The following is an 8164-nucleotide window of genomic DNA, read 5'->3' as shown; positions in this document are numbered from 1 at the left end:
CATACCATAATTATTATTTTAAGTCCTCAAACTTTTAAAGTTGATTTTCTAGGTATGTTGCTTCTTTTTTCTCGCGAAAGTATAATGCATTTTTAATAACAGATGATCTTAGACACAAAAATACTGTTGACTTCATTTGCTTTTGGGTTAACTTTTTGTTTTCTTTTTTCTATAAAGAGCGCTACCAAGTGATTCAAGTATTTTGGACATTGTCATACATTTTTCTAAGCATTGATTTTTCTTCATAGGCTTGGATGTTATAATAACTAAACTGCAAAATTGAGAGAAATTGAGTTCTATTCAATATTGAAAACTTTGGTATCGAGTTTTTCAAAGCGAATATCTTCAGTTCTTTTTAATATTTTTTGAAATTATTTTGTTTTTAGTTTTTTTTTTTTGTTAAGTTACTTAAAATGAAATGAAATATTAATATAACATACTTCACCCTTTCGTTTTAATATTAGAAATTATTGAAATATTTTGGATATTGCATTCGATTTTTTTTAACGGATTTATTGGTAGGGTGGTATACAGCAGGAATTTAACTGAAAAATTGTGGCAGAAGTTTAATAATTTTGAGATTTATTCAATATTTCAAATTTTCTTATCGTGTTTTCGAAAGTGAAATTTATTCAGTTCTTTTTAACAAAACTTTTAAACAAGATGTATACTGAAGCATATTTTATTAAAGTAAAAAAACAAAAAAAAAAACAAAACACGATATAAGAATGTTAAAGAGAACAAAAACATATTGAATAAAATTTAAAAATAAAATTTGTAATTACTTTTCATTTTAGTTAATTTTTAACACTTTAAAATTATAAAATTTTGTTAAATATTTTTACTAGCCTTAACCCGCGGCCCCGCTCGCGTAGGAGTAGTTTTGAGGGACTTAGGATATGTATATAAAAGAATTACAAACAATAATTTCATAGAAAATTAATAACCATAATATTACAATACCCGGCATCCGTTGCTATGCCTCGTTGAATAAAATCAAAACAACCAATCAGAAAAATATCAAGCAAAATTATTTTTATTAATTTTCTATCTCAAACCGTTTTTTGAACTTTGCATTTGGGTCATAGTTGAACAGCTTATGCGGATTATGAAGTGTAGAGTGTGCTATAAATAGTGGGAAATAGGAAAAACTAAGATTTTTTAGATTTAATTTAAGCAAATATTCAATTACACTAGTCTACAAGGAAAAGTATCCGAAATAATTTAAACTAATATCTGCTTCTCTGTCCATGTAAAATTCGGATTGATAACTAAAATTAATTTATTGGTTTGAGTTTTCGAGATATCCTAACCTAAAAGTGCAAAAAACCCCATTTTTGCCCATATTTGAGGTTATGTAGCCTTGCAGATGTTTTCTTTCACCAAAATTAAAGGATGGCATCTTTAAATACAATCCTTCTTTTTTCAAATGGCGTTTTGTTTGCTCAAATATCATTTTTTTGCGCAGAGATATCGCATTTTGAAATTTTCATGTTTCGAAATTTTCCTACACCTGAAAATCGATTAAGATAACATAGGCATGATATATTCGATTACTAATTTTCTTGAATTGAGTCTTATTTTTCTTAAAATTTTGTCTCACACCATAAGTGTGCTGACTCACCACATCCCTACACTATCTAACCTTTGGGTACCGAGTCACACACAGCCCTAACCCCTAGAAACCACCCCTACCATACCGCGAGCAGGCTAACCCACATAACCGCAAGCAGGCTTTCCCACAAACTCCAAATTTACATACTATTAATCCATATATTTCAGGCCCTCAAACCCAAGAAAATTAGTAAGCGACTATATCATGTCTATGTTATCTTAATCGATTTTCAGGTGTAGGAAAATTTCGAAACATGAAAATTTCAAAATGCGATATCTCTGCGAAAAAAAATGATATTTGAGCAAACAAAACGCCATTTGAAAAAGGAAGGATTGTATTTAAAGATGCCATCCTTTAATTTTGGTGAAAGAAAACATCTGCAAGGCTACATAACCTCAAATATGGGCAAAAATGGGGTTTTTTGCACTTTTAGGTTAGGATATCTCGAAAACTCAAACTAATAGAGCAATTCTGAGGCCAGATTTGGATTCAGCGCATCATAAACCTTCGGAAATATATAGTCTGGTTTCTGGGTCTGAATGTTGGTTAAATTTTGTCGGCCTGTGTTATTAGTGACGAATGAGAGTAGTGGCGCAGCCTGGGGCTTTGGGAAGGCAGTTCCATCATAAAAACATGCCTATAACCTTCATTGGGTGAAAATATGATTGTTGCAAATTTTTACGTCATTTGGTGTTGTCGTTTCGTAGTGTCGTAGAGCGCGGACAACATACAGACATTCACCTTTATAGTATAGATTATTGTTAAGCCTACAAATTAACCAATTTTCATAAAAATTTACGACTCTTGGATCACTAGCTCTAAATCGCACTTTTTTGTTTTTTATAACATTTTTATATTTACTTGCACACGTTTTGTTGTTTGCATCGTTATGGGTGTGGTGATGATATTAAATTACTTTCAATAATTTTTTGTTCTAGCGTCTTCACAACTTGATAATAATTATGAAATCAGAAATATTAAACAAACCAAAAAAAAAAAAAGAAAAACAAAAGAAGTTAAAGAAATAGAAAACTAAAAATTAAATAAAAATTTCGATTGAAGGGAAAAAAATTTAAATTGAGAGTAAAAATTTAAAGAGCAAAAAATTAAAATTTTAGAATTAATCTTAAAAATTTAATTTAAGAGAAATTTTAATTGAACTAAAAAGCAATAAAATACAAATTTCAACTAAAAAAAACTTTTAATTGAGACTAAAGAAGTTCGAACACAAAGTAAAAATTTCAATGTAAAAATCAAAAATTTAATCTAAAAGAAATAAAATAGAAATATTTTAAACAGGAATTTTTATTAAAAAAATAACTAGAAAAATTACGAAAAATGTTTAATAAAAATATGGTTTATATTATATAAAAGAGAAAATTAAAAAAAAAATATATATATTATATAAAAAAAATATATGTATAAAAAAATAATACTGGATAAAAATAAAAAAGCCTAAAACAATGATCCCAAAAGATTTCAATTAAACCAATTGAGATTAAGTGGCAAACGAAACAAAAAAAAAAAGAAGTCATTTCATATTCATCTTATAATATATGAAAAATTAAAAATAAAATGAAGAAAAATAGACACAAAAATAATTTTTCTTAAAAACAGAAATTATTAAAAAAAAACTAGAATATGGAAAGAATTTAAATCTAAAAATAAAAATGTATTAAAAAATAAATAAATTTCACAGGAATTTCATTTTTATTGTACAATAATTCAATTTTTAATTTTAATTTAATAATTTTAAATAAAAGTTTTTTAAATACAATAATTTTTTAATTTTCAAATATTTTACTATTACTTTTTTGAAAAATATATTTTACGCTATTAAAAAAATTAATAAAAACTCTAAAAATGTCAATAGTAAAAAATTTAGATATTGAATAAATCGCAAAATTATAAAAAAAATATTTTGGAAAAATTTTTCTTATTATAAATTTATTTTATATAAAAAAAATAAAACTCTGAGAATATTTTATAACTCAAGTAGAAAAAATACAAACTTTTTTTGATGAGGCACCCTAATGAATGTTACAAACATATATTCAATATTTAGCATACAATATCAGTTCAGCTAATTAAGTTTGAATTTCGGTTTTGGTTAAAGTAAAAAATCAAATTCCTTTAAATGCTACGGATTAGGGGGCCTTCAAATAAAAGGGACAGAATGACTGAAAATATAAGACATAATGGTTGAAACCATAAAAACATTCATGATTATTTTCACTTCAGTGTAATATGGTACACTGCGCTAAATAGCTATGTTTATAACAATATTTGCGTTTACACCCTTTTTGTGAGTTTGGCCGAACTCCTCCTGTTGTTCAACAAATTTAATTTCCACAGTTCCTTTTTTATGGCAGAAAAACATTCGGAGGCTTGCCATTGTCTGCCGAGGGGCGATTGCTATTAGAAACAACTTTTTCATTGTGGTATTTCATGCACGGATATTCGAACCTACGCACTTCCTCCGAATGGTAGTCACGCACCAACCTATTCGGCTGCGGCGATCGCTAAATAGTTACATAGTCACATTAGTTAATACAAATTTACCCGCCCTAATATAAACACATAAAATTATTTCACGTTCAGTTTCAATTTAACTAATAAATTTCAGTTTCTCTAAGGGAGATGAACGGGGATGAGCTGACTTAACACACAAAAATCCATAAGTAATATAAATAAAAATGTTTTCACAGCAAAAATCAACATATATTGCAATTATCCAGTATCCGTTAAGTATGAAATCACCAAAAACTGCAATAACAACAAAAATACCAAAACGACCCTCTAACCTGAAGGTTAATCCCAAATGTTAATAATTTGGATAATAATCATAATAGTTTACTGGTTGACGCTCGTGACTACGCACAAGCACTTAATGAATTCTATATTACATATTTCCGTTTAGAACATTCATGAAATTCGCAGCACGTGCTATAAAAATTTCAAATTTCACTTATAAAACTTAGAAAAGTAGAATCGATAAAGCACATCCAGCCACATTACAATTAGGCGCCAGATGGTCCAGACACTCGACACTACAGATGTCTGCCAGAAACAAAACTACAAAAAAATGTGAACATTTGTAGTGTATGCAATTTTCAACGTACACATATACATACATACACTCATACATATGTACATATGATTCAATACAAGTGTATACGAGTCAGTGCAGTTTCGTTGCACTACGAGGGTGGTGGCGACCAACAACTAAAACCCACACAAGCTTCACGCAAGCACAATCTGCCGGAGTCCTGTAAATGCATAAATAATGTCCACAGGATATGTAACGATAAAGAGAACAGAAATCGAAAAGCAAAGAGTACAGAATAAAGAGCCGAAAACGCAAACCGAAGAATAGAAAAACGTTCAAGGATTAAGAATCACTACTTTTGGCACTTTGCTCCTATGTGTTTTATATACCATAAAATCCAATGTGAGACGACGTTGATTCCGAAAAATATAAATATATGTAGTATATATATGCAAGTGTATAGATATCTCAGTATTCGTTTGGACACTTCGTCCTTTGAATCCAACAAGGCGTTGCACGTTGTTATGAAAACTCTTCAGCAAATTCAAGGCAAACATTTATTTGCTTCTTGACACTGGCTGACACGAAACAGTGCAGTGGCTGAGGCAGTGACAGCGGCAGCAGCGTCCGTTGCGCTGGCCGTAGGATAGACGTCCCAGACAGGGCAGATGAGAAATGCAGCGCTAACAGTGGAACGCTCACCTCGGGGTGGTTTTTCTAGCTGAGCATAGTATTTGCGTTTTTCAATGTCTGCTACTACATACTTCTTCTTCCAACCATCTACTGGCGTGACATGCTTTCTATATGACATTTGTTAATTTCTTCTTTGTATGAATATTCCTTTCGTTCATTTACTATGTGTATCTTATGCCCGTTATGAAAGTATTGCAAAAAACTTTAATGGGAGTAAGATAAATGAAAATGTTACCAACAAAAAATTCCTGAAGATAACTTCTAATTGAGGCGAAATACTCGTACCAGTAAATAAATAAAAGTAATTAATTTTTTTTATTATGAGACCAACTAAATACAAATTTGAAAACTACTCAAAATATAAACTATTATAAAAAAATATTCGAAAAATATTTGGATGCCTTTAAAATAGTTTAAATCACTTTTCGTTTGGAGTTGACCAAATTTTAGACTCCTTTGCCTGTATTACCATTTCTCAAATGATTGAAATATATGTCTCTAATAGCAGCCGTCTTTGGGAAGGCAGTGGTACACCTCCGAGTGTCTTTCTTCCATGAATTAGTTTAAAGCAGATTCTGGTTTGAAGATTTACCTGGTTCAATTGGTCTATTCAGCTGTTGGTTGCAGATGAAACATTGAAAAGGTTTGGGAACTTCTACGAGGAAGATCTTGATTCGTTCGTAGAGGCGAGTTGAAGGGCAGCTTGGGCCAAGAGTATCGATTATTTTACATCACATTGAAACTTTGAAAGAAATGCTTAAAAACGATAACATTGAAAAAATGGTATTGTTAACTTTTCGTCAGAACAAATATAGATTGTGTTTACTTAATTTCATAAGGTGACAGTTCAACAATTTTTTTACACAGAAGTTCAATTATTTTTTTCGCAAAAACAAACGTAGTTTAAAAATAAGGAAATTTTTTCTTAGTAACTGCTTGTATATTACATTCTCGTAAAATTTTATAAAGGCGCTGAGAAGAAGGCTTAATTTGGTTCGCTCTTCTTTAAATGTTTGTTGAGCTAGGACTATCTTTCCAAGCAGGCTGGACTTGAAGGAGGGGAGAGTCTGCACAGATTTCTAGTCGTGCTTTTCATGCAGAGGCCTTCGCGATCCGGCAGACATGCAAAATGCTTAGAGATCGGTGTTGGGAGTGAGAGATAAATATCTTTTTCGATCGTGAATTTGCGAGCAGGGCCCTGTTGTCGCCACGTTGCAACTTCTGGTCAACTCCTGTAAGGAGGCGATCAAATGTCTTGAATGTGCAGGAAATATTTCTCTTATCTGAGCTCTAGGGCATAGGAGCATAGAGGAAAATTAAACTTCCGATGAGCTTGCCAGGAAAGTTCCGAAAGAACCGGTTTCAGTCGTTCCACTCTCAGACATGGTTGGCCTCTTGACCGTTGCTAAAGGGAAAATGCACAATTTCTTTCTTAAAAAAGTTCAAGAGTGATACGTATCTAACTCAGAAACATTGTGGCCGCGGTAGGCCAAAAACAGGACACTTAAGATGCTGGTATCCCCGCCATTCAATTTCCAAACTCATAGTGGTGGTCACCGATTACTAGGCGGAGAAGCTTGGACATCCGTTTGACCCCTATAGTCAAAACTGTAGGGATCTTACAGAGAAAGAAACTGTTGAACATTTTCTTTGCAAATGTCTAGGTTTGGCGGCTAGGCGCATGAGCTTCCCTAGTCTGCTGTTCGGAGATAGTCTAGGGTAGTTCTCCAGCCGAGATCCCTTTTCTCTCCTCCACTACATCAACAGCACTGGATGGCTGTGATGGTTTTCTTCCTTTATGTTATGACATTTATCGCAGGTAGTGTTCCCCATTATGGTATCAAAATGGCGCTCTGGTGTTACTTGTAGTGTACCCTTTGTACTCTTGCCATCTAAGTAATTCACTTTCACCTAAATGATTCACTTTCAAATTAGTTATTTCATAATTCACTCACTTCATCAAAACTATGATACCCTTTTTGGAGTTATCAAGGAAAAGTTCTTATGTTTGCTCTTCTCTGGTTCAAAGTGTCAATTTTTCAAAATCTATTATAGGCAAAAACTGCAAGAAAAGTAAACACGAAAAAATAAAAAATTGAAGATAAGATTACCTGCTTCGGTATGATGGAATGAATTTGTGTTGAACAATAGTTATACCGTTGCCATAAAGCAATTACTGTAAAAATCTATAGAGCAGTATCGAACTCGGAGAAAGCAATGATTAAAAGAATTACTCAGAATTGAGAAAAAAGTGTGGAGTAATTACTTTCAAGTGCAGGTATCGAGAATTTGATGACTTTCCAAGTGTGAAGTTTTCAGGCCACCATATTAACAAAATTTCAATAGGTTGGGGTATCGAATACTCGGCATAAGATGATAGAAGTCCAGGCAACATGACGACGTCTGCATTCTATGCGATAGCAACTTAAGAAAACACGCACCGAGTGCACGATAGTTAATAGAAAAGTATGTTACAATACTTTTTTTTGGGAATTTCAGGTAGATCCTGCCAGTTGAACCAAGAGTGAATAGCTCAAGTCTGTGGTCAGTCGCTTGTTCCACCAATGGGGGGACCTACAGTTTTCAGCCGACTCCGAGCGGCAGATAATTTTTATGAGGGGCTTTTTCATGGCAGAAATACACTTGGTGATTTGCCTTTACCTTCTGAGGGGGAGAGGCTTTTAGAAAAAGCTGGTTCTGTCAGGGTGATTCATTTTGAGTCACGAAGCATTAAGAAATTGTATTTATTTCTTTTTCTTTCTTAAAGTTCATTATCTTTGTACATATAAGTAATAAAATATAGCTCA

This window comes from Anastrepha ludens, chromosome 6 (genome assembly GCF_028408465.1).
Source record: "Anastrepha ludens isolate Willacy chromosome 6, idAnaLude1.1, whole genome shotgun sequence".
In the NCBI taxonomy this organism is placed as follows: domain Eukaryota; kingdom Metazoa; phylum Arthropoda; class Insecta; order Diptera; family Tephritidae; genus Anastrepha; species Anastrepha ludens.
The sequence above is the reverse complement of the archived record's forward strand: the minus strand, read 5'-3'. Positions refer to the sequence as shown.